Here is a 24,714-nt window from a genome sequence, read left to right as displayed (position 1 = left end):
CCATCCTTGACTCAGTTCCCAAAATACTGACAGCCAGGTTACACATGCCAAGCGGAAGATTGGAAGATTCCACTCTGGGAAACTGACTGAACCCAGAGAAATAATTCAGATGATACTGAAGAAGCAGGCAGGATGTCAAATGATGTAGGGTTTTGTAGGCCATATTATAGTTTTTGGATTTAGCCTAAGGACCAGAAAGTCATTCAGGGGTTTTAAGCAGGGAAACAACATGATCAAATTTGCATTTTTTACAGATGAAAAAGGAGCTAGTGTGGATATTCAAAAAGTGAAGACCCTGTACCACATTTTGACCAGTTTCAGAGAGGAGGGGAGCTGTGCAGAGATGTGCTGGAGGAGTGTGTGTTGGTGCCCAAAGACATGGGATGCTGAAGCGGTGCAGAATGCCACCTGGAAGCTCGTTGGTAATGTGCCTGATCCTGTTTGAGAATGTAGATCACTTGTGATAGGGTGTTGAAGTGGTAGGTGGGAGAGGAGACTCATGTGGTTTAGAGACTGTTTACATTAATTGAGCAAATAAGTGAAGATTATATTGAAGATAAGTGGCAGGCTTCTCACTGTTGGGGAAGATACTAAAAACAGAAAGGAGGAAGACCAGACCGAATGTTAACATTCTGGGTTGAAATTGGAGGTTTGGGTATAAATTCATGTTTTAAATATATATACTCAGAAAGATATAAAAATAGTTATAGATGTACATATGTGTATATATGCACATGTATGTATTAATATATACATACATATATTTTCCAGCCCTGTCTGCTAAGAGCACCTACAAGCAATAATAGCCCAGCAGCAATGAGCCCACCAAGAGCTCAGATAATACTTTTCATATACCACACTCCACTAAAGAAAGTGCTCAAAGAATAATGGGAACAAGTCAAAAGGACACCGAGACCACCTTGAAAGGGGCTCCCAGTGGTCAAATCTGGGAAAATTTGAGCATCAAAATAAACGTTGATAGTAATGGATCACAACCGTTTATACAAAATAGGAAGCCATGAGTCCATATTGACATAAATAAATAAATAAATAAATAAAGGATAGGGCAGACTATATCTACAAAGATACCCACCACAATATATTCTATCCTATAGGCTGTTCTTACAATGTGATGTTAACAATCTTCCCATCAAGTGGTAAGAGCTATGTCCCCATCCATTGACCCTATATAGATATTTATGGCTGCCTCAACCAACAGAATACAATGGAAATGAAAGCTGTGTGACTTCTGAGGTTGTATTAGAAAAAGGCCATGCACTTCCACCTTGCTCTCTTGGGATACTTGCTGTTAAATCTCAACCCCAATGCTGGGATGAAATCAAGCAGCTACATAGCAAGGCCTCATGTGAGGGTTCTGGCTGGCAGCCTCTGCTGAGATCCCAGTCAAAAGACAGCACCAACTAGTCAGTCATGTGAGTGATGAACTGCCTTGGAACTGGATCCTCTAACCCCAGCTGACTGCCCCAGCTAAAATATCACCTTGCCTAGATTGCAGATTCATGAGCTAAATTATTGTTGTTTTAAGCCAGTAAATTTGGGTCTAGCTTGATGTACAGCAATAGATAACTGGAACAGAGGAGAAGCCCTTCTGTTCCATACAGTAGAATGCCAACTAATAAGTGTAGAAAGATTGATGGGAATGAGAATCAATATTTGGCCACCATAACATAACTGAATTAACTGCCTGGTTGATTCAGGCAGTTAAGGGTGGTGGGTGGAAGATCGATGAGAAACAGGATGTTGGCATAATCTGTGAATATCTCCCCACAAAATACTGATCAATTACAAAGAGAAAAAAAGGGACATTGTTATGCTAGAGAAACCTGCAGACACCAATATACCCCGTGATTAGAGTTAACACTACCAGTGACAGGATAGGTTGGCATTGTGTGCCCTCTGATGCAATGCACCAAGAAGAACACAGCATCATTTCTAGGGTATTCCTGTCAAGAAAATGTGGCCTGAGTCTAGTCATAAGGAAACGTGGCTCATCCTCCAAAATGTAAAATCAGTAGTTGCTAAAACTGTTGAGGACATGAAAGACAGGAAAAATCTATGGAACTCTCTCCAATTGAAGGAGCCTGAAGAGATACGACAACTAAATACTAGATGGACACTGATGACAACTAATTGCTGGTAACTAAGTGTTCCTGGATGGAATCATGGACCAGAAAGGAAAAGGAGACATTGTTGGGACAGTTGGCAAAGTTTTCATTGGGTCTGCAGATTGAGTGGTAGTGTTGTACCAATGTGGATTTCCTGACCTGGAGAGCTGTATGCTGGTAGGTTAGGAGAGTGGATTTGCTAGGGGAAAGACACACTGGAATATTTAAGGATCATAGAACATCATGTCTTCAGCTTACTCTCAAGTGGTTCAGAAAAAGACTAATGTGTGTATATATATATACATTAATATAATAATGTTTATATATTATTTATATATGTAATAATGTTTATATAAATATGAGAAAGAGGGAGCAAATGCAGTAAAATGTTAACAGGAATCTAGGTGAAACAGATATGGAAGTTATTTGCACTGCACTTGTAACTTCTCTGTAGGTTTGAAAATATTTCAACATGCAGTATTTTTTAAAACCACACAATTGCTTATTTTACCAAACCATTTCAGATCGAAGATTCATTGCTTAATTTCAACTACTCAACCAATTTTATTCTTCAGGGCAAAGGGGTAAATATACGGCATGCATAACCCCAAACCACAGATATGCAAATCACATTGCAAACCAGGCCCCAATTCATACTAATTCATCAACGTTTCCATGCCTAGTGCTACATCAGCACTCTCAACTCCAACCAAGATACCAGGGTTCACCAGCTTCACTTGCAACATTGCAGGTGCTCATTGCACAAAACAGCCCCACCCTCGATATGATGTAACAAAAAGGTTCTCCTTTGTGGTAATAGTCTTTATCTGTCATCTGTAAGTTTGGCAAAACTGTAACATCTGTCTCTTATGCCCTTCCCTTTTTTTTTCTGCATGGCTCTTCCTTCTGTCACCTCATTTTCTGTTCCTGATGCCTTCATGGCTCAGGTGGTTATCTGTGCTCTTGCAGCTAACATCTTACATAGAAGGCCTGCCCTGTTTTCTCTCGAGATTGTCCTGGTCCACAAAGAGATCCCTGACTACAGGGATATTCAAATAGTAAGTAACTATACGAAAGAAATTCAACAATATTAATAATTAAATAATACAAATTAAACCACAATGTAGTTATTAATTTTAAATTAGTACCAGTCTTTACAGCAGCATGATGGTAATATATATTGAGGATCATGAAACTATTCATGCCTTGTGTCATGCATTTTGATACAATAATCCTACTTTTAGAGCAGTTACCAGAAACATTATTCAGAAAATAAAGTGTTATTTATAATGTTGAAAAGATGCAAGTAATATAAGTATGTGATGTTCATGCATTTTTTCCAACAAATAATTACTGAGAACTTTCTATGACCAAGTATCTAATAGAATAGAGCAATGTTGAAGTGTTATGACAAATCAACAAAATGAAATGTTGTATAACCATTAAAATACTAAGTAGAATCACTCATAGATAAGTGTTTATGGAATGATGTCAAATAGAATTCAAAACTTTATAGACACTACATAGACTATGTACAGACTATAAATTATAATAAATAATATAATAAATAAAACTGTATGGACTGTAAAGTATAAAATTTAAAAATTGTATAGGCACTATATAAAACTGTACAAGGTATAAATTAAAATATAATAAACTTTGTTAGGTGCTTAAGTATCTCATTTAAATGCTCACAGAAACTCCAGTGTTATTGTCCCCATGGTACAGATAAAGAAACTGAGGCTCATGGGGATTATAATACAACACTAGACTGTGAGTTCCACAAACTAACGTTTTTGTCTGTACTGTATCCCCAGTGTCCAGAACAGTGCCTCATATACCAGACACTCAGTAAATAGTTCTTGACTACCTGAAGTGGCTGAGTCATGATTGGGACTCAGTTCCCTATCAGAGCTAATACTGTCATTCAAATAAACGAGATCCACCAGGACCTCAGAATGAATTCAGAGATGGGCTTAAAGAGTTTCAAGTTCTTTGTCGAGTTGCAAGAGCCTCATGTCCTGTCCTCTCCTTTCCTTTCTCTTTTACTGCCTGCCCTCTGGTGGAGGTACTAATGAGTAGCAGAAGTGAGGGAAGAAAGGGCCAGGGTTATCAATGACTGCACAGATCACCTATGTCTTACCTGTATGTAATTAACACCTGTTCTCTAGTTTTGTCTGTTCTCTAGTTGTAAAAACAAGTGGACATATTTTCACCAAATTTGAAGGTTATTTCCAAGATGGTCTGGCTTAAAATACATCATATTAGCACAATTTACTTTGGGGATGCTGTAGGGCACATTGATTATTTTTTTCCTTGCATTGAGTTTTGTGGCCCATCATTTTATGGATTTGTATGAGTTGAGTTTTGAATTTTTCTAAAATATCACAGATTAAAAAGAATATTCAAAAATTTCATCAATTTTTCAAAATAATTGTTTTTTCTCCACACAATGAATAAATTTAAATGCTACAAAATTTGTCCCGAAGGTGAAAATATCTTAGTTTCAAATCACCAAGAGTATTTGTTTTCTTTTACCAAGAACAGGAAGTCATAACCAATAGTATTTTAAATTAGAATTTTTATGGATCTGGAAACCCAGTTTTAAAGGGACACCCATGCAAGGGCCAATTGCAAAGACAGGCTCTTTCAAGGGCAAGTAAAATTGCAAGAAGAAGAATGCTTGGAGGAAGATGAGAAGAATCGTGTTCTTTCACAGGCAATTGAAACCAAAGTTCAGTTCAAAGAGACATTTGGCTGCTGATCAAGAGATGCATGAGATATGAATTCAGATGCTTCTGTAAGAGAAAAGAGTGCTTTTACATTTGAACTCCAAATCAATTATGCCAAAGAATCTACACTAGTTCTATGTCTGGAATCTGAAAGGAGAGTCTAAATGTTTCAATAGAAAGGTCATGTTGAAACCAATTACTAAGCCCCCAAAGTTACTAAAATTGTTATTAATGGAGCAGTTTCCACAATTACAATTATTTAAGACAAGATCAGAGCTTAAACTGTGTATGTCAATGGGGTACAATAGGAATCAGTATTTAATTCTCCCAAACCACTTGTTCCTTCAAACTACTGCTTCATCTTTTAAAGGCCTAAGTACCAAGTGAGTATCTTTTTCACCCATGGCTATTAATAAGTCCCAAATGCAAATGCCTCAAATAATTGGCATTGGTTTTGATAGAGCTGCTTCTCACATAGGCAACACTATGTAATGTGTGCCTGAGTGGTGAGCAACAAGGATTTACCCAAATTTACTCAGGAGTATAACAATAACTATGACCTCTAAAGAAACTTGTTACAAAGTTGGAAATTATTAAAGCTCTGAATTAATTCAACTAGACAAAATCATCATAATGTTAACGTTAGTGTTTTTATTGTTTCTATTAAACTTTATTTAATTATAGTTAATTATTCTCTTGTGGAGCACTGGGAGTCTCCTAGAGTCTCTTTTTTTTTCTTGGCACTTATAATGAAGGCAGAGAGTTAACTCCCAGTTTTCTTTCTTATTGACAAAAGAGATCAGCCCATTAAACCCTCGGAAAGCCCTCCCCAGTGACTAGCACAGCCCTTGGCAAATAGTAAGTACTTAATAAATATTTGCCAAATGATTTAATGAACCACCCTTATATGAGTTGGAGTTTTTTGGTTGTGACAAAACCCAACTCTGGCTAACTTAGGAAAAGAGAGAATTTATTTGAAGACTACAGGGCAGCGAACAGGTTTAAGAAGAGACTGGAAAAACCAACTCCTCAGAAACCAAAGCAGAAACCAGGGAGCTCCAGAAGATGTAGAGCAAAAACTGCTTAACACTTTTTGCGGTCTTTTTATTACTCCATTCATAAATCAAATTCAAGAGGAAGCTTCTAATTGACCTAGCTTGGGTCCACATCACTACTCCTACACTAGGAGAGGGCAGGGTATCTAGATCAATATTCCTACCGGAATGTATCCAGTGTCAAAAAAAGAATCTTCTCAAAGGAAATGGGCAAGCTTCTGCCAAAAGAAGGTAACATGGATACAGAACAGGAAGGAAGGAAGGGAGGGAGGGAGGGAGGGAGGGAGGGAGGGAGGGAGGGAGGGAGGGAGGGAGGGAGGGAGGGAGGGAGGGAGGAAGGAAGGAAGAAATTTTTCTCTTTTTTTCTTTTTCTTTTTTCTTTTTTTTTTTTGAGATGGAGCCTTGCTCTGTTGCCCAGGCTAGAGCGCAGTGGCTTGATCTCGGCTTATTCCAACCTCCGCCTCCGGGGTTTAAGCGATTCTCCTGCCTCAGCCTCCCAAATAGCTGGGATTACAGGTGCCCACCACCATGCCCGGCTAATTTTTGTATTTTTTTTTCATTTAAATAAATATTTATTGAGCACCTATTATACACCAGCCACTATATCTTCATGTGTGTGTAAACTAAGGGGTATTTGGTGTCTGTAACCTTGTTTTACATTCTCTTCTAAAGTGAATCAGCTGATATCCTGTGTATCTTCTGTCTTTCCATTTCTAAGTTTTCATTTTTCCCTTTGCTGTTTTTGCTGCCTAAAACACTATGCCTATTTTCTTTTTTTTTTCTTTTTCTTTTTTATTATTATTATTATTACTATTATTATTATACTTTAGGCTCTATAGTACATGCACGCAACGTGCAGGTAAGTTACATATGTATACATGTGCCATGCTGGTGCGCTGCACCCACCAACTCGTCATCTAGCATTAGGTATATCTCCCAATGCTATCCCTCCCCCCTCCCCCCACCCCACAACTGTCCCTGAAGTGTGATGTTCCCCTTCCTGTGTCCATGTGTTCTCATTGTTCAATTCCCACCTATGAGTGAGAATATGCGGTGTTTGGTTTTTTGTTCTTGCGATAGTTTACTGAGAATGATGATTTCCAATTTCATCCATGTCCCTACAAAGGACGTGAACTCATCATTTTTTATGGCTGCATAGTATTCCATGGTGTATATGTGCCACATTTTCTTAATCCAGTCTATCATTGTTGGACATTTGGGTTGGTTCCAAGTCTTTGCTATTGTGAATAATGCTGCAATAAACATACGTGTGCATGTGTCTTTATAGCAGCATGATTTATAGTCCTTTGGGTATATACCCAGTAATGGGATGGCTGGGTCAAATGGAATTTCTAGTTCTAGATCCCTGAGGAATCGCCACACTGACTTCCACAAGGGTTGAACTAGTTTACAGTCCCACCAACAGTGTAAAAGTGTTCCTATTTCTCCACATCCTCTCCAGCACCTGTTGTTTCCTGACTTTTTAATGATTGCCATTCTAAGTGGTGTGAGATGGTATCTCATTGTGGTTTTGATTTGCATTTCTCTGATGGCCAGTGATGGTGAGCATTTTTTCATGCGTTTTTTGGCTGCATAAATGTCTTCTTTTGAGAAGTGTCTGTTCATGTCCTTCGCCCACTTTTTGATGGGGTTGTTTGTTTTTTTCTTGTAAATTTGTTTGAGTTCATTGTAGATTCTGGATATTAGCCCTTTGTCAGATGAGTAGGTTGCAAAAATTTTCTCCCATTTTTTAGGTTGCCTATTCACTCTGATGGTAGTTTCCTTTGCTGTGCAGAAGCTCTTTAGTTTAATTAGATCCCATTTGTCAATTTTGGCTTTTGTTGCCATTGCTTTTGGTGTTTTAGACATGAAGTCCTTGCCCATGCCTATGTCCTGAATGGTAATGCCTAGGTTTTCTTCTAGGGTTTTAATGGTTTTAGGTCTAACATTTAAGTCTTTAATCCATCTTGAATTGATTTTTGTATAAGGTGTAAGGAAGGGATCCAGTTTCAGCTTTCTACATATGGCTAGCCAGTTTTCCCAGCACCATTTATTTAGGGAATCCTTTCCCCATTTCTTGTTTTTGTCAGGTTTGTCAAAGATCAGATAGTTGTAGATATGTGGCATTATTTCTGACGGCTCTGTTCTGTTCCATTGATCTATATCTCTGTTTTGGTACCAGTACCATGCTGTTTTGGTTACTGTAGCCTTGTAGTATAGTTTGAAGTCAGGTAGCATGATGCCTCCAGCTTTGTTCTTTTGGCTTAGGATTGACTTGGCGATGCGGGCTCTTTTTTGGTTCCATATGAACTTTAAAGTAGTTTTTTCCAATTCTGTGAAGAAAGTCATTGGTAACTTGATGGGGATGGCATTGAATCTGTAAATTACCTTGGGAAGGATGGCCATTTTCATGATATTGATTCTTCCTACCCATGAGCATGGAATGTTCTTCCATTTGTTTGTATCCTCTTTTATTTCCTTGAGCAGTGGTTTGTAGTTCTCCTTGAAGAGGTCCTTCACATCCCTAGTAAGCTGGATTCCTAGGTATTTTATTCTCTTTGAAGCAATTGTGAATGGGAGTTCACTCATGATTTGGCTCTCTGTTTGTCTGTTATTGATGTATAAGAATGCTTGTGATTTTTGTACATTGATTTTGTATCCTGAGACTTTGCTGAAGTTGCTTATCAGCTTAAGGAGATTTTGGGCTGAGACAATGGGGTTTTCTAGATATACTATCATGTCATCTGCAAACAGGGACAATTTGACTTCCTCTTTTCCTAATTGAATACCCTTGATTTCCTTCTCTTGCCTAATTGCCCTGGCCAGAACTTCCAACACTATGTTGAATAGAAGTGGTGAGAGAGGGCATCCCTGTCTTGTGCCAGTTTTCAAAGGGAATGCTTCCAGTTTTTGCCCATTCAGTATGATATTGGCTGTGGGTTTGTCATAAATAGCTCTTATTATTTTGAGATACGTCCCATCAATACCTAATTTATTGAGAGTTTTTAGCATGAAGGGTTGTTGAATTTTGTCAAAGGCCTTTTCTGCATCTATTGAGATAATCATGTGGTTTTTGTCTTTGGTTCTGTTTATATGCTGGATTACATTTATTGATTTGCGTATATTGAACCAGCCTTGCATCCCAGGGATGAAGCCTACTTGATCATGGTGGATAAGCTTTTTGATGTGCTGCTGGATTCTGTTTGCCAGTATTTTATTGAGGATTTTTGCATCAATGTTCATCAAGGATATTGGTCTAAAATTCTCTTTTTTGGTTGTGTCTCTGCCCGGCTTTGGTATCAGGATGATGCTGGCCTCATAAAATGAGTTAGGGAGGATTCCCTCTTTTTCTATTGATTGGAATAGTTTCAGAAGGAATGGTACCAGCTCCTCCTTGTACCTCTGGTAGAATTCGGCTGTGAACCCATCTGGTCCTGGACTTTTTTTGGTTGGTAAGCTATTGATTATTGCCACAATTTCAGATCCTGTTATTGGTCTATTCAGAGATTCAACTTCTTCCTGGTTTAGTCTTGGAAGGGTGTATGCGTTGAGGAATTTATCCATTTCTTCTAGATTTTCTAGTTTATTTGCGTAGAGGTGTTTGTAATATTCTCTGATGGTAGTTTGTATTTCTGTGGGATCGGTGGTGATATCCCCTTTATCATTTTTTATTGCATCTATTTGATTCTTCTCTCTTTTTTTCTTTATTAATCTTGCTAGTGGTCTATCAATTTTGTTGATCCTTTCAAAAAACCAGCTCCTGGATTCATTTATTTTTTGAAGGGTTTTTTGTGTCTCTATTTCCTTCAGTTCTGCTCTGATTTTAGTTATTTCTTGCCTTCTGCTAGCTTTTGAATGTGTTTGCTCTTGCTTTTCTAGTTCTTTTAATTGTGATGTTAGGGTGTCAATTTTGGATCTTTCCTGCTTTCTCTTGTGGGCATTTAGTGCTATAAATTTCCCTCTACACACTGCTTTGAATGCATCCCAGAGATTCTGGTATGTTGTGTCTTGGTTCTCGTTGGTTTCAAAGAACATCTTTATTTCTGCCTTCATTTCGTTATGTACCCAGTAGTCATTCAGGAGCAGGTTGTTCAGTTTCCATGTAGTTGAGCGGTTTTGAGTGAGATTCTTAATCCTGAGTTCTAGCTTGATTGCACTGTGATCTGAGAGATAGTTTGTTATAATTTCTGTTCTTTTACATTTATTGAGGAGAGCTTTACTTCCAAGTATATGGTCAATTTTGGAATAGGTGTGGTGTGGTGCTGAAAAAAATGTATATTCTGTTGATTTGGGGTGGAGAGTTCTGTAGATGTCTATTAGGTCCGCTTGGTGCAGAGCTGAGTTCAATTCCTGGGTATCCTTGTTGACTTTCTGTCTCATTGATCTGTCTAATGTTGACAGTGGGGTGTTGAAGTCTCCCATTATTAATGTGTGGGAGTCTAAGTCTCTTTGTAGGTCACTCAGGACTTGCTTTATGAATCTGGGTGCTCCTGTATTGGGTGCATATATATTTAGGATAGTTAGCTCTTCTTGTTGAATTAATCCCTTTACCATTATGTAATGGCCTTCTTTGTCTCTTTTGATCTTTGTTGGTTTAAAGTCTGTTTTATCAGAGACTAGGATTGCAACCCCTGCCTTTTTTTGTTTTCCATTTGCTTGGTAGATCTTCCTCCATTCTTTTATTCTGAGCCTATGTGTGTCTCTGCACGTGAGATGGGTTTCCTGAATACAGCACACTGATGGGTCTTGAGTCTTTATCCAATTTGCCAGTCTGTGTCTTTTAATTGGAGCATTTAGTCCATTCACATTTAAAGTTAATATTGTTATGTGTGAATCTGATCCTGTCATTATGATGTTAGCTGGTTATTTTGCTCGTTAGTTGATGCAGTCTCTTCCTAGTCTCGATGGTCTTTACATTTCGGTATGATTTTGCAGTGGCTGGTACCGGTTGTGCCTTTCCATGTTTAGCGCTTCCTTCAGGAGCTCTTTTAGGGCAGGCCTGGTGGTGACAAAATCTCTCAGCATTTGCTTGTCTGTAAAGGATTTTATTTCTCCTTCACTTATGAAGCTTAGTTTGGCTGGATATGAAATTGTGGGTTGAAAATTCTTTTCTTTAAGAATGTTGAATATTGGCCCCCACTCTCTTCTGGCTTGTAGGGTTTCTGCCGAGAGATCCGCTGTTAGTCTGATGGGCTTCCCTTTGAGGGTAACCTGACCTTTCTCTCTGGCTGCCCTTAACATTTTTTCCTTCATTTCAACTTTGGTGAATCTGACAATTATGTGTCTTGGAGTTGCTCTTCTCGAGGAGTATCTTTGTGGCGTTCTCTGTATTTCCTGAATCTGAATGTTGGCCTGCCTTGCTAGATTGGGGAAGTTCTCCTGGATAATATCCTGCAGAGTGTTTTCCAACTTGTTTCCATTCTCCCCGTCACTTTCAGGTACACCAATCAGACGTAGATTTGGTCTTTTCACATAGTCCCATATTTCTTGGAGGCTTTGCTCATTTCTTTTTATTCTTTTTTCTCTAAACTTCCCTTCTCGCTTCATTTCATTCATTTCATCTTCCAGGGCTGATACCCTTTCTTCCATTTGATCGCATTGGCTCCTGAGGCTTCTGCATTCTTCACGTAATTCTCAAGCCTTGGTTTTCAGCTCCATCAGCTCCTTTAAGCACTTCTCTGTATTAGTTATTCTAGTTATACATTCTTCTAAATTTTTTTCAAAGTTTTCAACTTCTTTGCCTTTGGTTTGAATATCCTCCCGTAGCTCGGAGTAATTTGATCGTCTGAAGACTTCTTCTCTCAGCTCATCAAAGTCATTCTCTGTCCAGCTTTGTTCCGTTGCTGGTGAGGAACTGCGTTCCTTTGGAGGAGGAGAGGTACTCTGCTTTTTAGAGTTTCCGGTTTTTCTGCTCTGTTTTTTCCCCATCTTTGTGGTTTTATCTACTTTTGGTCTTTGATGATGGTGATGTACAGATGGGTTTTTGGTGTGGATGTCCTTTCTGTTAGTTTTCCTTCTAACAGACAGGACCCTCAGCTGCAGGTCTGTTGGAGTACCTGGCCGGCCGTGTGGGGTGTCAGTCTGCCCCTGCTGGGGGGTGCCTCCCAGTTAGGCTGCTCGGGAGTCAGGGGTCAGGGACCCACTTGAGGAGGCAGTCAGCCCGTTCTCAGATCTCCAGCTGCGTGCTGGGAGAACCACTGCTCTCCTCACAGCTGTCAGACAGGGACATTTAAGTCTGCAGAGGTTACTGCTGTCTTTTTGTTTGTCTGTGCCCTGCCCCCAGAGGTGGAGCCTACAGAGGCAGGCAGGCCTCCTTGAGCTGTGGTGGGCTCCACCCAGTTCAAGCTTCCAGGCTGCTTTGTTTACCTAAGCAAGCCTGGGCAATGGCAGGTGCTCCTCCCCCAGCCTTGCTGCCGACTTGCTGTTTGATCTCAGACTGCTGTGCTAGCAATCAGCGAGACTCCATGGGCGTAGGACCCTCTGAGCCAGGTGCGGGCTATACTCTCCTGGGGCACCGTTTCTTAAGCCCGTCGGAAAAGCACAGTATTCGGGTGGGAGTGGCCCGATTTTCCAGGTGCCGTCTGTCACCCCTGGAAAGGGAACTCCCTGACCCCTTGCGCTTCCCGAGTGAGGCAATGCCTCGCCCCTGCTTCGGCTGGCACACGGTGCACTCACCCACTGACCTGCGCCCACTGTCTGGCACTCCCTAGTGAGATGAACACGGTACCTCAGATGGAAATGCAGAAATCACCCATCTTCTGCATCGCTCGCGCTGGGAGCTGTAGACCGGAGCTGTTCCTATTCGGCCATCTTGGCTCCTCCCCTAATTTTTGTATTTTTAGTAGAGACAGGGTTTTACCATGTTGGCCAGGCTGGTCTCGAACTCCTGACCATAGGTGATCCCCCCACCTCAGCCTCCCCAAAGTGCTGGGATTATAGGCGTGAGCCACCACGCCCAGCCAGGAATTTTTCTACGTATTAAGTAAGAAGGTACTTAAAAAGAAAATACTTAGAAAGTAAGTACTTAGTAATAAAAATTACTAAGTAATATATTAAAGTATTGTCTTAGAGTTGACCCAATCTGATAGGATTAGTGTCCTCATAAGAAGAGACACCAGAGAGTGCTCGTTCTCCCCCACCTTCTCCCTCCTTTCCCCTCCCCCTCTTCCTTCCTCTTTCCACACAAGCACACCAAGGAGGCCACATGAGCACACAGAGGGAAGGCAGCTGTCTGCAACCCAAGGGGAGAGCACTCATCAGACACCCACTCTGCTGGAACTTGACGGTGGATTTCCAGTCTCCATAACTGTGAGAAAATAAATTTCTGTTGGGCAAGCCTCCTGCTCTATGGTAGTTTGTTATGGCAGCCTGAGCAGATGAATATATCCACCATCAAAATTGATGAGACAACCAAATAATTTCACAAAAAATGCCTTCCAGAGAAAAATACTTAAAATAACTGCTTAGAGATAAGTTGCATTATTTTAGTACATTTATAATTAAAATAGAATAGGCTATAATAACCATCAATCATTACACAGGAATCTCTGAAAGACCTGACTGCCAAAGACTGCTGCGTTTTCAATGTTATTATCAAAATATGATACTGGTAATAGTTCAAATTGGTAGGGAAAGCATGAATTGTTCAATAAATTGTATAGCACTACTTGGAAAAAAATAGTTAAACTCTCACTCCATGCCCAAAGCACAAAAAATTATAGACGCTTTTAAAAGCTTCATTTAAAAATAAAAGCTCTGACCAGGCACAGTGGCTCACGCCTGTAATCCCACCACTTTGGGAGGCCAGCGCGGTCAGATCACTTGAGCTCAGGAGTTTGAGACCAGCCTGGGCAACTAGTGAAACACCGTCTCTACAAAAAATTAACCAGGCGTGGTGGTGCACAATTATGGTCCCAGCTACTCAGGAGGCTGAGGTAGGAGGATTGCTTGGGCCTGGGAAGCAGAGGTTGCAGCAAGCCGAGATCATGCCACTCTATTCCCAGAATGGGAGACACAGTGAGACCCTGCCTCAAAAACAAAATTTTTTTTAATTTAAAAAATAAGAGCTCAGAAGCATTAGAGGAAAACATTGAAAATATTTTTATAATGTTGGAGTGGGAGATATCTTCTTAAGATTCAAATTCAAAAGCCATAAGAAAAAACATTAACACATCATAGTATGTAAAAATTTTCGACTTCTGTTACAGAAAAAGATAACACAAAGAAATTTAGTAGATAGGCAGAAGACTGAAAGAAAATATTTGCAGCATATAAAAAAGAATTTTATATCCACCATATATAAAGAGTTTCTGCAAATTAATAAAACACCAACCATATAATAGAAATATATACATTCACAATATTATACAACGATCACCACTATCTAATTCCCCAAAAGTAACTTATACACATTAAGCAGTCACTCCCATTCCTTCCCACCCCCAGCTCCTGGTAACCATTAATCTACATTCCAAATAAATCCACAATTTCCATAAATCTATGGATTTACCTATTCTGCACATTTCATGTAAATGGAATCATACAATATGTGACCTTTTTTTTCTGGCTACTTTCACTTACCATAATTTTTTAGGGTTCATCCACATTGTATCATGTATCTGTATTTCATTCATTTTTAGAGTTGAATAATTGAAATTTGGGTTGCTTCCACTTTTTGGATGCTATGAATAATGCTGCTATTTGTGTACAAGTTTTTGTGTGAATATATATTACCAGTTTTCTCAGTATAAATCTAGGAGTTGAATTGCTATATGGTCATTCTATGTTTAATTTATTGAGGAACTAATAAACTTTTCAACAACAGCTGCACCATTTTACATTCCCATCAACAATGTGTGAGGGTTCTCATTTCTCCAAATCCTTGCCAAAATTTATTTTCACTTTTTAAAAAATTACAGCCATGCTAGAGAAGTAGTATCTCATTATGGTTTTTATTCATATTCTCCTATTGACTAATGATGTTGAGCATCTGTTCATATGCTTATTGTCCATTTTTATATACTCCACGGAAAAAAATGTCTATTTCTTTGTTCATTTTGATTGGGTTGTTTTTTGTTGTTGAGTTGTAATTTTATATGTATTTGGGATTCTAGACTGTTATCAGATTTCCAAATATTTTCTGTGATTCTATGGGTTGTCTTTTCACTTTCTTTTTTTTAATATAAAAATATTAATGAAATATTTTATTGTTCTCTAAGTCTTTGAAATTCAGTGCATATTTTACATTTAAAGCATATCTTAATTTGGATACTAAACTTTTTTAAAATTTTATTTATTTTTAATTATTATTGTGCACATGTCTTTTCACTTTCTTGATGTGTCCATTAAAGCATAAAGTTTTAAATTTTGATGAAGTCCAATGTATCTTTTTTCCCCTTTTTTTCCTTGTGCTTTTGGTTTCATACTTAAGAAACCATTGCCGACTAGGTGTGGTGGCTTCATGCCTGTAATCCCAGTACTTTGGGAGGCCAAAGCAGGAGGATCACTGGAGACCAAGAGTTCAAGACCAGCCCGGGCAACATAGTAAGACCCTGTCTCTACAAAAAAAAAAAAAAAAATGTAATAGCCTGGTGTGGTGGCACCCACCTGTAGCCCTAGCTACTCAAGAGGCTGAGGCAGGAGGATTGCTTGAGCCCAGGAGTTCAAAGCTGGAGTTAGCCATGATCATGCCACTGCACTCCAGCCTGGGTGATGGAGAAAGACCGTCTCCTAAACAAACAAACAAAAAAGACAACAAGCATTGGTGTGGATTAGGAGTAATTAAAAGAACTTTTGTATACTGTTGGTGGGAATGCAAAATGATGCAGATGCTATGGAAAACAGAATGAAGGTTCCTCATAAAACTAAATATAGAACTACCATATGATCCAGCAATCCCGCTTATGGGTATTTATCTAAAAGAATTGAAATCAGAATCTCAAAGAGATATTAGCACTCCTGTGTTCATTGCAGCACTATTCATAGTAGCCAAGATGCGGAAACAACCTAAATGACCATCAACAGATAAATAGATAAAGAATGTAGTATATACATACACTGGAATACTATTCAGCCTTTAAAAAAGAAATTCTACAATGTGTGACAACATGATTAGACCTTGAGGACATTATACTACATAAAATAAGCCAGTCACAAAAGGACAAATAGCAAATAATGCATGATTCAATTTTTATGACATTATACTACATAAAATAAGCCAGTCACAAAAGGACAAATAACAAATAATGCATGATTCAATTTTTATGATGTATGTAAAATAGTCAAATTCACAGAATCAACAAGTGAAATGGCTCATTGAACACAGTGGCAGCCTTCGAGATTCGTGTGTATTCTTTGCAAGCCAAGCCAAACCTACATGCAAGTAACTATGTCTAAGGGACCTGCAGTTGGTATTGATCTTGGCACCACCTACTCTTGTGTGGATGTCGTTTAGCACAGAATATTGGAGATAATTGCCAATGATCAGGGAAATCAAACCATTCCAAGCTCTGTTGCCTTTACTGATGCCAAATGACTAATTGGTGATCCCACAAAGAACCAAGTTGCAATGAACCCCATCAACATGATTTTTGATGCCAAACATCTGATTGGATGCAGATATGATGATGCTGTTGTCCAGTGTGATATGAAGCATTGGTCGTTCTTGCTGGTGAATGATGCAGATAGTCCCAAAGTCCAAGTAGAATACAAGTAAGAGACAAAAAGTTTCCATCCAGAGGAGGTGTCATTTATGGTCTAACAATGATAAAAGAAATTACAGAATACTGTTACCAATGCTGTGGTCACAATGCCAACTTACATTAATGATTCTCAACATCTGACTACCAAGGATGTTGGAACCATTGCTAGTCTCAATGTACTTAGAATTATCAAGGCCGGGTGTGGTGGCTCACCCTTGTAATCCCAGCCCTCTGGGAGGCTGAGGCAGGTGGATCACCTAAGGTCAGGAGTGCGAGACCAGCCTGGCCAACATGGCAAAACCACATCTCTACTAAAAATACAAAAATTAGCCAGGCTTGGTGGTGTGTGCCTGTAATCCCAGCTACTCAGGAGGCTCAGGCACCGGAATCACTTGAACCTGGGAGGCAAAGGTTGCAGTGAGCCAAGATCCCACCACTGCATGCCAGCCTGGGCAACAGAGCAAGACTCCATCTAAAAAAAAAAAAAAAAGAATTATCAATGAGCCAACTGTTGCTGCTATTGCTTATGGCTTAGGCTGCTATTGCTTATGGCTTAGACAAAAAGGTTGAAGCAGAAAGAAATGTGCTCATCTTTGACCTAAGAGGTGGCACTTTTGATCTGTCAGTCCTCACTATTGAGGATGGAATATTTGAGGTCAAATATACAGCTTCTCCACTTAGGTGGAGAAGACTTCAACAAGCAAATGGTCAACCATTTTATTACTGAGTTCAAGAACAACCATAAGAAGGACAATGATGAAGATAAACAGAAGACTCTTGACAAGTGTAATGAAATTAGCAACTGGCTCAATAAGAATGGTACTATAGAGAAGGAAGAATTTGAACATCAGCAGAAAGAGCTGGAGGAAGTCTACAACCCCATTGTTACCAAGCTGTACCAGAGTGCAGGAGGCGTTTGAATGAATGCCTGGGGGCTTCCTTGGTGGCAAAACTCCTCCCTCTAGTGTTGCTTCCTCAGTGCCCTCTATTGAAGAGGTTGATTAACCTAACCCATGTATAGATATAACATTGTTCCACGCAGTTAAAACTTTGAAGGACCCAAATTTGCAGCAAATTCTATGGCAGTTTTAAAGTTCAGCTGCTATAGTAAATTACTGGATATTCTCAATACTTGAATATGGAACATGTGCACAGAGGAAAGAAATAGCATTGAACTTTATAAGCACTGTATTGTAAGTGCAAAATGCAATGTCTTGAATACAACTGTATTTAAAATTGGCACCAAAAACAGAGTGAAATGGTGGTTGCCAGGGGCTGGGGGAAGGCAGAACTAGGGAGTTGCTAATCAACAGGCATAAAATTTCAGCGAAGCAAAATGAATAATAAGCTCTAGAGATCTGCTGTACAACATTGTACCCATAGTCAACAATAATGTATTGTACATTTAAAAATGTGTCAAACAGGTAGATCATGTTGTGTTCTTACCACAATAAAATAAAAAATGTAACTTAAAAAAAATCCTTGCTCTTATATAGCTCCATCCCACCCTGAAGCTGTTGTCACAAATTACATCTTTATACAATATGTACTCACCAACATAGATTATAATTTATACTTTAATCATTTGTCTTTTAAATCATACAGGATAAAAGAGGAGTTATAAACAAAATACACATTAATACTGACTTTTATTTTTGCCCGTGTAGTTATATTTAACGGTGTTGGTTTTTTTTTCATGCAGTTACAGAGTTACTATATGTGGTAATTACATTTCAGCCTGAAGGATGCCCTTTGGCGTTTCTTGTAGGGAAGTTCTAACAGCAGTGAACTCCTTCAGTTTTTGTTTAACTGGGAATGTCTCAGTTTCTCCCTTTTTGAAAGGTTGTTTTCCTGAATATAGAATTGATTGGCAGGGTTTTATTTTCTTTCTACACTTTAAATACATCATCCCACAGTCTTCTGAGCTCCATTGTTTCAGATGAGAGATTAGCTGTTAATCTTTATTAAGGATCTTTTGTGCATAATGAGTTGTTTCTCTTTGCTGCTTTCAATATTCTGTCTTTGGCTTTGTACAATTTGATTATGATATGTGTTGGTGTGGATGTCTTTGAGTTTATCCTTCTTGGAGTTCATTGAGCTCTATAGAGGCAAAAAGTAATGTCTTTCATCAAATTTTCAAAGTTTTGGCCATTACGTCTGTAAACATTCTTTCTTTGCCTTTCTCTTATTCTCTCCTGGAGTTCACATTATGCTTATGCTGGTATTCTTGATGGTATCCCACAAGCCCCTTAGTTCTGTTCATTTTTCTTCACTTTTTTTTCTTTCTGGTCCTTGGACTGGATTATCCCAATTGACAAATCTTGAAGTTTGCTGTTTCATTGTTCTGCCTGCTCAAGTCTGCGGCTGAACCCCTCTTACGAATTTTTCTGTTTCAGTTATTGTACTTTTCAACTGCAGAGTTTCTATTCGATTTCTTTTTATAATTTTCATTGGATATTCTCCGTTTGGTGAGACATCATTCTCCTGATCTCTTCTGGTTCTTCACTCATGGTATCCTTAGATCTCTAAGCATATTTAAAATAGTTAATTAAAAGGCTTTTTGAGTAAGTCTAATGTATGGGCCTCCATGTGAACAATTTATATTAATTTCTTTTTTCCTGCATACAGGCACACTTTCTTGTTTCATTGCATGCCTCTTTTTTTTTTTTTTTTAAAGTGGACATTTTGAATATTATAATGTGGCAACTCTAAAAATCAAATCCCCCTCCTCATGATTTGTTGTTGTTTGTTTAATGACTTTTATAAACTAATTTTGTAAATTCTGTATTCTTTGTCATGTGTGGCCACTGGATTCCTTCTTCCATACACCTAGTGGTCAGCCAGTGATTCAACAAATAATTCCTAACATGCCTGGAACCAAAAAAGCACACACACACAATATTTCAGTCTTTACTGAGAAGTTCTGTTTATATTGGGGTACATCTTCAACACTCAGTCAGGCAGTTTAAAATTCTGCCTGAGCCTATACTACCTTCTTGCATAGAGCCTGGAGGTGAATCAGGGGTGAAGGCTTATGGCCTTCTCAGTTCTTTCCTGAGCATGTGCACAGCCCTGGACACACGTATAGCCATTCAGATTCCCAAGAATATGTAGGAGTTTTCAAAGCCCTTATTCCCTAAAGCATCTCACTTTCCAGCCTCTCCTCCCAAGCTTTTCGGTTTTCTATTGTTTGCCTCAAGTGTTATCCCTCCCCATGTGGGAGCACCTAAAACATTTGCCTTTAAATATTTTTGGCAAACACTCCCAGAGTAGCCATCTCAACTCTGGGAGATTTTCAAGTTAGATAAAATAAAAGCAAGTCCTTTGAGTCTATCCTCAAAGGAGTCACCAGTCAGGTCAAAACAATCCACCAGAATTCTTTGAGAATAAGCTCTGTTCTACTGCCTCCAATGCTGGGTACTTGTTCCAGGAGTGAGGGCTATTGTCTTCAAAGCCACTGCCAAGCCTGGGTTTGGGAGGTAGTTTAAGTTTAAATGCCACAAAGTGCTCTTACTGAGATCCAAATATGTTTTCTTGATTAAGAATTCCCCTGGTTCCCTCTCCCTCTCCCTCTCCCCTTTCTTCGGTCTCCCTCTCCTTCTTTTTTCGGTCTCCCTCTGTTGCCGAAGCTGGACTGTACTGCCGTGATCTTGGCTCGCTGCAACCTCCCTGCCTCAGGCTCCTGTGACTCTCCTGCCTCGGCCTGCCGAGTGCCTGGGATTGCAGGCATGCACCGCCACGCCTGAATGGTTTTTGTGTTTTTGGTGGAGATGGGGTTTCGCCGTGTTGACTGGGCTGGTCTCCAGCTCCCGGCCTCCAGTGATCTGCCTGCCTCGGCCTCCCGAGGTGCTGGGATTGCAGACGGAGTCTCGCTCACTCAATGCTCAGTGGTGTTCAGGCTGGAGTGCACTGGCGTGATCTCGGCTGGCTACAACCTCCACCTACCAGCCTCCTGCCTTGGCCTCTTAAACTGCTAAGATTACAGCCTCTGCCCCGTCGCCACCCCGTCTGGGAAGTGAGGAGCGTCTCTGCCTGGCCGCCCATCGTCTGGGACGTGAGGAGCCCCTCTGCCCGGCCACCCCATCTGGGAAGTGAGGGGCGCCTCTGCCCGGCCGCCATCCGGTATAGGAAGTGAGGAACATCTCTGCCCGGCCACCCATTGTCTGGGATGTGAGGAGCGCCTCTGCCCGGCTGCCCCGTCTGGGAAGTGAGGAGCGCCTCTGCCCAGTCGCCCAACGTCTGGGAAGTGAGGAGCGCCTCTGCCCGGCCGCCCCATCTGGGAGGTGAGGAGTGCCTCTGCCCGGCAGCCACCCCGTCTGGGAGGAAGTGAGGAGCACCTCTGCCCGGCTGCCCCGTCTGGGAGATGAGGAGCACCTCTGCCTGGCTGCCCTGACTGGGAGGTGAGGAGCACCTCTGCCCAGCCGCCACCCCGTCTGGGAGGAAGTGAGGAGCGCCTCTGCCCGGCTGCCCCATCTGGGAAGTGAGGAGCACCTCTGCCCAGCCGCCACCCCGTATAGGAAGTGAGGAGCACCTCTGCCTGGCCACCCCGTCTGGGAGGTGAGGAGCACCTCTGCCCGGCCGCCATCCCGTCTGGGAGGAAGTGAGGAGCGCCTCTGCCCGGCTGCCCCATCTGGGAAGTGAGGAGTGCCTCTGCCCGGCCGCCACCCCGTATGGGAAGTGAGGAGTGCCTCTGCCTGGCCACCCCCTCTGGGAGGTGAGGAGTGCCTCTGCCCGGCCGCCACCCTGTCTGGGAGGAAGTGAGGAGCACCTCTGCCTGGCTGCCCCATCTGGGAAGTGAGGAGCACCTCTGCCCAGCCGCCACCCTGTCTGGGAGGAAGTGAGGAGCACCTCTGCCCGGCCGCCCTGTCTGGGAGGTGAGGAGCACCTCTGCCCGGCCGCCCAGTCTGGGAAGTGAGGAGTGCCTCTGCCCGGCCGCCCATCTGGGAGGTGAGGAGCGCCTCTGCCTGGCTGCCACCCCGTCTGGGAGGAAGTGAGGAGCGTCTCTGCCCGGCCGCCCCATCTGGGAAGTGAGGAGCGCCTCTGTCCGGCCGCCCCCTCTGGGAAGTGAGGAGCGCCTCTGCCCGGCCGCCCCGTCTGGGAGGTGAGGAGCGCCTCTGCCTGGCTGCCACCCCATCTGGGAGGTGAGGAGCGTCTCTGCCCAGCCGCCCCGTCTGGGAAGTGAGGAGCGCCTCTGCCTGGCGGCCCCATCTGGGAAGTGAGGAGCGCCTCTGCCCTGCGGCCCTGTCTGGGAGGTGAGGAGCACCTCTGCCTGGCCGCCCTGTCTGGGAGGTGTACCCAACAGCTCCGAAGAGACAGCGACCATCGGGAGCGGGCCATGAGGATGATGGCAGTTTTGTTGAAAAGACGGGGGGGAAGTGTGGGGAAAGAAAGAGAGATCAGATTGTTGCTGTGTCTGTGTAGAAAGAGGTGGGCATAGGAGACTCCATTTTGTTCTGACTAGGAGAAATTCTTCTGCCTTGGGATGCTATTGATCTATGGCCTTTCCCCCAGCCCGGTGCTCTCTGAAACATGTGCTGTGTCAACTCAGGGTTACATGGATTAAGGGCGGTGCAAGATGTGCTTTGTTAAACAGATGCTTGAAGGCAGCATGCTCTTTAAGAGTCATCACCACTCCCTAATCTCAAGTACCCAGGGACACAAACACTGCAGAAGGCCGCAGGGACCTCTGCCTAGGAAAACCAGAGACCTTTGTTCATGTGTTTATCTCCTGACCTCCTCTCCACTATTATCCTATGACCCTCCCATATCCCTCTCTCCGAGAAACACCCAAGAATGATCAATAAATACTTCATAAATTAAAAAAAAAAAAAAAAAAACACAACTGGACCGGGCACGGTGGCTCATGCTTGTCATCCTAGCACTTTGGGAGGCCGAGGCGGGTGGATCACCAGGTCAGGAGATCAAGACCAACCTGGTCAACATGGTGAAACCTCGTCTCTACTAAAAATACAAAGATTGGCCGGGCGTGGTGGCACGCACGCCTGTAATCCCAGCTACTGGGGAGGCTGAGGCAGGAGAATTACTTGAACCCTGGAGGCAGAGGCTGCAGTGAGCCAAGATTGTGCCACTGCACTCCAGCCTGGGTGACAGAGCAAGACTCCATCTCAAAACAAAAAAAAACACATTGACTAGCAGACTAGCAGTGGTAAAAGTGAACCTCTGTGTCTTGTTCCTGAACTTAGGGGGAAAGCTTTTAGTCTTTTGCCCTTAAGTGTGATGGTAACTGTGGGTTTTTCACAAATACCTTTTATAATGTTGAGGCAAATCCCCTTGTTTCATAGTTTTCTCTATGTTTTAATGATGAAATGTTAGAATTTCTTAGATGCTTTTTCTGTGTCAGCTGGAATGACTGTTTTTTTCCCTTTGTTCTAGTAATGTGGTATACTACATTAATGGATTTTCTTATGTTGAACCATCCCCTGCATTCCTGGGATAAATCCCTCCCATCCCCTCAGCTGTAGCACCTAGTTAAAGCCTTCTTCCTTGGCAATAATTGTTGTTTTATGGTATGAGGCCACCACTTCTCCTGTTGTCCTTCCCAGTTTCTCCCCAACCTCCCCTTTTCCCTAGTTTATAAGACAGGAGAAAATGGAGAAAGCAAAAAGTTGAAAAGAAACAGAAGTAAGATAAATAGCTAGACAACCTTGGCGCCACCACCTGGCCCTGGTGGTTAAAATAATAATAATATTAACCCCTGACCAAAACTACTGGTGTTATCTGTAAATTCCAGACATTGTATGAGAAAGCACTGTAAAACTTTTTGTACTGTTAGCTGATGTATGTAGCCCCCAGTCACGTTCCTCATGCTTACTTGATCTATTATGACTTTTTCACGTAGACCCCTTAGAGTTGTAAGCCCTTAAAGCCCTTAAAAGGGCTAGGAATTTCTTTTTCAGGGAGCTCGGCTCTTAAGACACGAGTCTGCCGACACTCCCAGCCGAATAAAAAAACCTCTTCCTTCTTTAAAAAAAAAAAAAAAAGAATTCCCCTGGTTACTGTAAGATTTTTATTAGTTTCCAGAGTCCTGATAAAGTTGATTCTGACAGTTTTTGCCAGTTTATTTATTGCTTTTATGAAGCAATTAACTTTTGAAGTTCCTTATTCTGACTTTTTTTTATCTTTTGAGACAGAGTCTCACTCTGTCACCCAAGCTGGAGTTCAGTGGAACAATTTCAACTCACTGGAACCTCCACCTCCTAGATTCAAGTATTTCTCATGCCTCAGCCTCCCCAGTAGCTGGGATTACAGGAGCACATCACCATGCCCAGCTAATTTTTTTTTTTCGTAGAGACAGGGATTAACCATGTTGGTCAGGCTAGTCTTGAACTCCTGACCTCAAATGATCTGCCTGCCTCGGCTCCCCAAACTGCCGGGATTACAGGCATGAGCCACTGCACCCAACCTCCTTATTCTGACATTTCACTGATGTATTAGTCCAATCTTTTGGCTTCCCTGGGCCATATTGGAAGAAAAAGAATTGTCTTGGGCCACACATAAAATACATTAACACTAATGATAGTTGATAACCAAAAAAAAAAAAAAATCACAAAAAAACTCACAATGTTTTAAGAAAGTTCATGAATGTGTGTTGGGCCACATTCAAAGATGTTCTGAGCTGCATGTGGCCTGCAAGCCATGGGTTCGACAAGCTTGTACTAGGCAATTCTTAAGATGAAAAAAGATGACCAATTGTCATAAATAGCTGTTCAACCTACTAGTTATTGGTGGAGATGCTGATTAAAATGAAATTATTATTGGTCCATCAGATAAGCAAAAATTGAAAAGACTGAGAATATCTAATATCAACAATGTGTGAGGAAATAGGCACTCATATGCTACTGGTGGTAGATAAAATAAGATCTTTGAGTGTGCAATTGGCAGAGTCTCTCAAACTTTTCACTGTTCATTCCTTTTGACTTTTTCACTTCAAGGAATTTAGCTTACGAACACACGCATGCATAATATGTATTTACAAGGATGTTCTTTGCAAGATTGTAATAATGAAAAATCAGACAAACAGGTGCTCAATAGGGAGGTGTTAAGTAAATTATGGCACCATAAAACCCTGCAATATACATCC

General features: G+C 41.3%; 1 pseudogene; it reads left to right on the top strand.

Annotated features, from left to right (window-relative positions):
* Window positions 1-16,300: 16,300 nt before the first annotated feature.
* Window positions 16,301-17,533, top strand: LOC100452571 (heat shock cognate 71 kDa protein-like; annotated as a pseudogene).
* The last annotated feature ends 7,181 nt before the right edge of the window (window positions 17,534-24,714 follow it).

The sequence above is a fragment of the Pongo abelii genome, chromosome X (genome assembly GCF_028885655.2).
Source record: "Pongo abelii isolate AG06213 chromosome X, NHGRI_mPonAbe1-v2.0_pri, whole genome shotgun sequence".
NCBI lineage: Eukaryota > Metazoa > Chordata > Mammalia > Primates > Hominidae > Pongo > Pongo abelii.
Note: the sequence above shows the minus strand (reverse complement) of the source record. Positions and strands in the feature narration are given on the sequence as shown.